The following is a 6640-nucleotide window of genomic DNA, read 5'->3' as shown; positions in this document are numbered from 1 at the left end:
GTGAACATGCGCCAGGACTTTTCTAAATGTCATGCATTAATGAATATGTGCACGTCTCATATCAGAGGATGCTCGTTGTGTGTGTGAATGTGAAAGTGTTCAGATGGAGATGTGTTGTGATTGTAGGAGCAGATCAGACAGATTGAAGTCTTCTGTCTGTGTTTTTCCCATCTGGGACTGAAAATCTCCCAGCAGCTCTGAGGTCCAGCGCCGTCTGAGTCCATTAGTCATCTGTGTGTGTGTTATAGTGACTCTTCATCAGTTTAAGATCATCTTTTATATGATTGTGTGTGTTTGTGTGTTTCAGCAGTGTGTTTCTGAAGAGGACAGAGTAACAGCAGAACGAGAAACTCCACGTGAGCCGACAGTGAGTACAGACACACACAGACTTTCACTAAAACATTATAATGCTTAACAGATCAACAGTATGTATTTTACATCTAATATGAATATTTATGAAATATGTACATCAGTTTCATGACTACTGTAATGTATATGAAGTAATAATGATGTCATGTTATAATGTTTGTTAATGAGACACACACACAGGTCTTGCATTACACAATGTATTAATTAGCATAATTATGCAAGCAGCAGAGACAAATATAAAATATTGCATCAGGACGTGTGTGTTCAGAAGTTCAAGTGACAAATCAGACTGATCCCAGCATGCTTTGCTGCAGAGCAACCAGACATCGTGTGTGTGTGTGTGTGTGTGTGTGCGTGCGTGAGTGTGTGCGTGCGTGAGTGTGTGCGTGCATGAGTGTGTGCGTGCATGAGTGTGCATGTGTGTGTGTTCTGATCTCTGTGTAAACACACATCATGTGCTACCTCTCTCCTTTTTTTCTTTTTCTTTTTCAATTTAATATTTTTCTTTACATTTCTTTCTTTCTTTCTTTCTATTATATATTTAAACATTTATTGTTAATAAAAAATTTTTTTATTTTTTCTTTGTTTTTCTTTCTCTCTCTCTCTCTTTCTCTCATTCCTCTATAATCCTTCATTCCTGCAGCTGTTACGGCTGAACTAACTCTTTAAGCGCAGCCTGATTTGCATATTAACCCTGTTATTGGTTGTTAGTTGTCTTTGTTGTGTTGATGACATCAGCGGCGAGCGTCTGTCAGTAACTCCTCGTTGGCTGCGTCCTCGACTCCCCTTCATCAGCTCAGTCTGTCTCCAGTCTCAGAGATCAAGTCTTAGCACATCTCCATATTCCAGGACAGCTCCTGTGAGGCGTGTCCTCCTCCTTTTTCCAGTAAATCTGCTGTTGTTGGAGAAACTTCTCGCTCACCAGGTCGGGTCTCTTTGTGACGTCACGTTGGGTTTGGCTGTTTTGTTCCCATGTAATGATTTGTTGCACCGACTTGAATTCAAAACCAAAATTAGTCTGATCTGTCTCTCAGAACGGACTCAAGTCGATGCTTGTCTTGGGAAGTTCACGTCAGTCCAACAGCACGCTTGTGAAATTAACTCCTGCTTTCTCTGGAAGAATCAAAGCCACAATCCATGTGATCCCATGAGCGCTGAATGTGTTGCAGCCTTTATGATTTCTGTGCTTTTATTTGGTGACAAAGTGCTTTAATCCGAACTGAAAGCAAGCGTTCAATCGTTTGCATTGTTCCTGACAAAGAAATTCAAACAGTATCTAAACCATTAAATCAGCAACAATAAAAACAAAACACATATTTCATCTAAAAATGCTCTTTCTTTCTTTCTTTCTTTCTTTTTTTTAAATTTGTTTATTCATTTGTTTTTTATTTATATTTATTTTTAAATTTTGTTCTTTTTTATTTTTTTTTCTTTCTTTTATTTATTATTATTCATTTGTTTTTATTTATTTTTCTTTTTGTATGTCTCTATTTTTCTTTTTTATTGTTTTAAATTAATTAATTATTTTTTTTCTTTTCATCTCTTTTTTATTTATTTTTCATTTTTGATTTATTGTTTTATTTTCTTCATTTTATATTTATCATTTATTTTTCTTTTATTTTTTTTTTTGTCTGTCTCTTTATTTTTTTACATATTTTTTTTTTTTTTTTATGATTTCTTGAATTCATTAATTAATTTTTTCTTTTCATCTCTAATTTTTAAAATGTATATTTAATTTGAATTGGGTTTTTTGATCTTTTCTTCCTTATATCTTTCTTTTCATTTTATCGCTTGAGTTTTTGCAGGAGCTCTTTAAGCGCCCGTCTCAAAATTCATGTGGTTTTTCATCTCATACCAATATGTCATTCATGTTTTCATGATTAATTACGTGGAGCTGTTCGTGAGATTCTTCCCATATTTAACTTCTTGATCAGCATTTGTTCTTCTGTCTTCCTGGAGTTCTTTGCATTTGTTTGTTTGTTCACTCAGTGTTTTTTATTTCCTGAAGCCTCCGTGTTTATTTCTGTCCTGTTTGTCTTTTGTCCCTGGAAGGAAACAATCGTCAGATCTCACCTCATAAATTATCGCGGATGTGATTGGAAAGGACCGATCCATTAGCACCTGTTTCAGATGGAGCCGCTCTCGTCTCATTATCCAGCCTCATCTGTCGCTCACGCTGAGTTTGATTGGTTGAGAGAAACTCAGCGTGATATCAGGACTGTTCGGCTTGAATTCACAGTTGTAGTGCTGCTAGTTAACTCAACCATAACCTAGCACTAGTGCTGTGATGACCCTAGCAACCTAAAACACTCAGAACACCCTAACAATTGCATAGCAACAGCCTAAAACACCCCAAATACCTTAGCAACTGCATAGCAACAGCTTAAAAGACTCAGAACACCCTAGCAACTGCATAGCAACAGCCTAAAACACCCCAAATACCTTAGCAACTGCATAGCAACAGCTTAAAAGACTCAGAACACCCTAGCAACTGCATAGCAACAGCCTAAAACACCCCAAATACCTTAGCAACTGCATAGCAACAGCCTAAAACACTCAGAACACCCTAGAAACTGCATAGCAACATCCTAAAACACTTCAAATACCTTAGTAACTGCAAAGTAACAGCCTAAAAACACTGTTACACCGTAAAAATTGCATAACGACAGCCTGAAACACTCAGATCACCCTAGCAACTGCTTTGCAACAAACTAAAACACCCAGAACACCCTAGGAACTGCATCGCAACAGCATAAAAAACTCAGAACATCCTAGCAACTGCATAGCAACAACCTAAATGCTCCAAACACCCTAGCAATAGCCTAAAACACTCAGAACAGCCAAGCAACTGCACAGCAACAGCTTAAAAGACTCAGAACACCATAGCAACTGCATAGCAACTGCATAGCAACAGCCAAGAAACTGCATAGCAACAGCCTAAAACACTCAGAACACCTTAGTAACGGCATAGCAACAGCCTAAAAAAACTCAGAACACCCTAGAACTGCATAGCAACAACCTAAAACACTCCAAACTTCCTAGCAATGGCATAGCAACAGCCTAAGACACTCAGAACACCCTAGCAACTGAATAGCAACAGCCTTAAAATGATCAAAATATCCAAGTAACTGCATAGCAACAGCCTAAAACAATCAGAATACCCTAGCAACTGCATAGCAACAATCTAAAACAATCAGAACACCCTAGCAACTGCATAGCAACAGCCTAAAACAATCAGAACACCCTAGCAACTGCATAATAACAATCTAAAACAATCAGAACACCCTAGCAACTGCATAGCAACAATCTAAAACAATCAGAACACCCTAGCAACTGCATAGCAACAGCCTTAAACACTCAGAACACCGTAGTAAGGAAAAATGAAATGTTCCCATGGCTCCTTATAAAGGCAAAGCACAGTTCTGATGTGTGTGCGTCTCTCTCTCGACCTTTTGCTCCCTGTGGGCGTCTCTCTGTTCCGGATGAGTCTTTTGGCTTTCTGCATTTCCTGAGGTCACTGTAACTCTCTGAGGACTGACCGCTCGTCTCTGCGTTTCCTTCAGACGACTTTCTCTGGAATCAACACATTCAGTGAGATGATTGCAAAATATTGAGGTGTTGGATTGCAGATTATGCACATGACTTTATACTGTAATAATATAGCAAAACACATTTTTAATATGCGTAAGACACTTGAGGTCTCCTTGTGCCTAAAAGCAGCAGTTATTTATGGTAAAATGACTGTGGTTCATTGTTTTATTGAACTTCGGCTGTGACTAAACGATGATTTTCCATGCAGAAGCTGCGTGTGTAGCGTGTAAGCGATGGCGTCTGATTCTGATGTGTGTAATATGTGGTTGTGAGCCGTCGGCTGGCGTTACGGGAGCCCGGCGGGGTCATACGGTGGCGTGTGAGAGCTCCTTTCCAAATGCACTGTAAACAAAAGGTTAAAGAAGGTTCAGAACAGATGCTCGTCTGCCACAAACACACGTCCTCTCACTCTCTATCACAGCTCCGTTAGGTGTCTTTTATCTAACACTTTCACTTTTTGCTTACATTTTCAGTTTTGTTTTATAGAGTATCATTATTACTTTATTTTGATCATTTCGTATGTTTTTAGAGTTTCAGAAGAGATAAAGCACTTCTATCACATTTTCTTCTGATACACTGAACGTGATCAGTTCTTGTGCTTTGAGACGTGATGTTCACTTCATAGAGCACACTTCATAGTGCTTTACTGCATCTCCCTCTAGTGGAGAAACCACTGACTTCAGGCAGAGCTCGTCAATGTATCTTTTAAGTAACGATTTTGCTGAAAAATATGTTTTTTCCAGGCTGGATATTCAGTGTCCTATAATGAGAACTTGGGTGAAATTAACTGTGCTTAATTGTCATGAAAATAATTTCACAATGTAATGTAATGTTTTCTTTGATTAGATTATTTTTATGCCCCAATTCACAATTATTAAATAAAAAATAACTAAAATAAAAAAAAGCATCAAATTAAGAAATAAGTAACTTTTGGCTCCTACACCTGAAATTTTCACTCAGAAATTGCTAGTACATTTAACAATTAATTTCATAGAAATGTAATGTAACACTTTGAATTAAATGTGAAATTTCAGAACACTGAAATGTTATTTTCATGTAAAATTTACTTATGTGGCAACAACAAACCTTTCAATATGACATTTAATTAAATATTAAACACTGTTATATGAATATAAATAATTAAATATTACATATATATTTATTTATTATTTATATATTTTTAAAAAATTATATTACATGTGCATATAAAATAATAAATAATAATCCTTTTTTAACTTTGAAAAATACTTTTTTTTACAGTGTACAAAGTCCATGAATAAAGATATATTGGAATTGATAAAAATAACGCAAATAATGATTTGTAAATAAGGACAAACATCCTCAAGTCTGAGAAAACATGCGACATTAAATGCTTTTAAAAGTGTCTTTTTTAACATCTGTGTGTGTTTCACAGGCTGTAACAGGAGACTGTGCCGCTCCGATCTGATCGTTCCCTAATTCAGAAACTGTGAGTGAACCTTTCATCTAAATAATGTCTTTATGGTTTTGGTGAATCTTAAATCTTTCAGTGAGAATTTGGGTGAAATGTGCTTAATTGTCCAGAAATTTGATGTTTTCATTGTTGAATTATGCCTCAGACGGTTTATTGTATTCTCTGTATTTTAGCGGCTGTTAGTGAAGCGAGAGCCGCTGAAGTGCATTGTGGGAGTGTAAAGACCGCGTGACAAACTGACCAACGGGATGCCAGGAATGAGTGCGCAGGCAACCAACACGGTAAATACAAACACCCCACACTCCAGTAACAGCCCATATTCCACTGACCTCTCTTAAGAATGTTTTTTAAAGGGGTCATAGGATGCTACATGCACTTTTACAAGTTGTTTGAACTGAAATGTGTGTTGGCAGTGCGTGTACACAACCACCATATAATGATAAAAATCCACCCAGTGGTTTTATTTTAATCTGGTAAATGTTTTCCCCTTTCTCAAATCGAGCCGATCTCAGATGCCTGTCTGTGTGACGTCACAAAAACAGGCCCCTCCCACGATAGTTTGATTGACAGTAGCGTTTCAGCACAGACTGGACTGGTGTCTTACCTTAGCTCCGCCCTGAGTGAGCTGTCTTCAGTGCTTCATTGTTTCACTGCCGGAGCAGATGTAGACAAGAATGACTCCTAAGCGATTGAGGTGTTTTGTTGTTGGGTGTAATAATGAACATAACAGTCGTCATTTACTCCCGACATCTGAGCCGCTGAAGACGCAGTGGATTTCGTTTGTTTCTGAAGGGAATGCTCCCCCGATCTACATAAATGTGTCTATGTTCGCGCGAATCATTCATGATTCAGCCTCATCTACAGAAGAAGTGAGTGTAATGTTTTGTAATGAATCTTTGCAAATCGCCTTTCCTAATAATGTGCTAATTAGCAAGTTTCAGGATGAATGCGGCTAAAGTAAACAGTCTCTCTGAGAGCGGCTCGGAAGAGAGGGGCGGGGGCAGCATAGCTCATTAACATTTAAAGGAAAATGACAAAAACGGCTTGATCTGAAAAGAGCTGTTTTTGACACTACCATTGAGAAATTTTAACCAAACTATGTTACAGACTTTTCATTAAGACCCTAAAGAATCATATCAACTTGTTTTAAAATTGGCATCCTATGACCCCTTTAACAAAAACAATTACTTATGAAACAAAAATGTAACAAAGTCAAAAATTCACTCC

This window comes from Sinocyclocheilus anshuiensis, unplaced genomic scaffold (genome assembly GCF_001515605.1).
Source record: "Sinocyclocheilus anshuiensis isolate Anshui unplaced genomic scaffold, SAMN03320099.WGS_v1.1 scaffold708, whole genome shotgun sequence".
NCBI lineage: Eukaryota > Metazoa > Chordata > Actinopteri > Cypriniformes > Cyprinidae > Sinocyclocheilus > Sinocyclocheilus anshuiensis.
Note: the sequence above shows the minus strand (reverse complement) of the source record.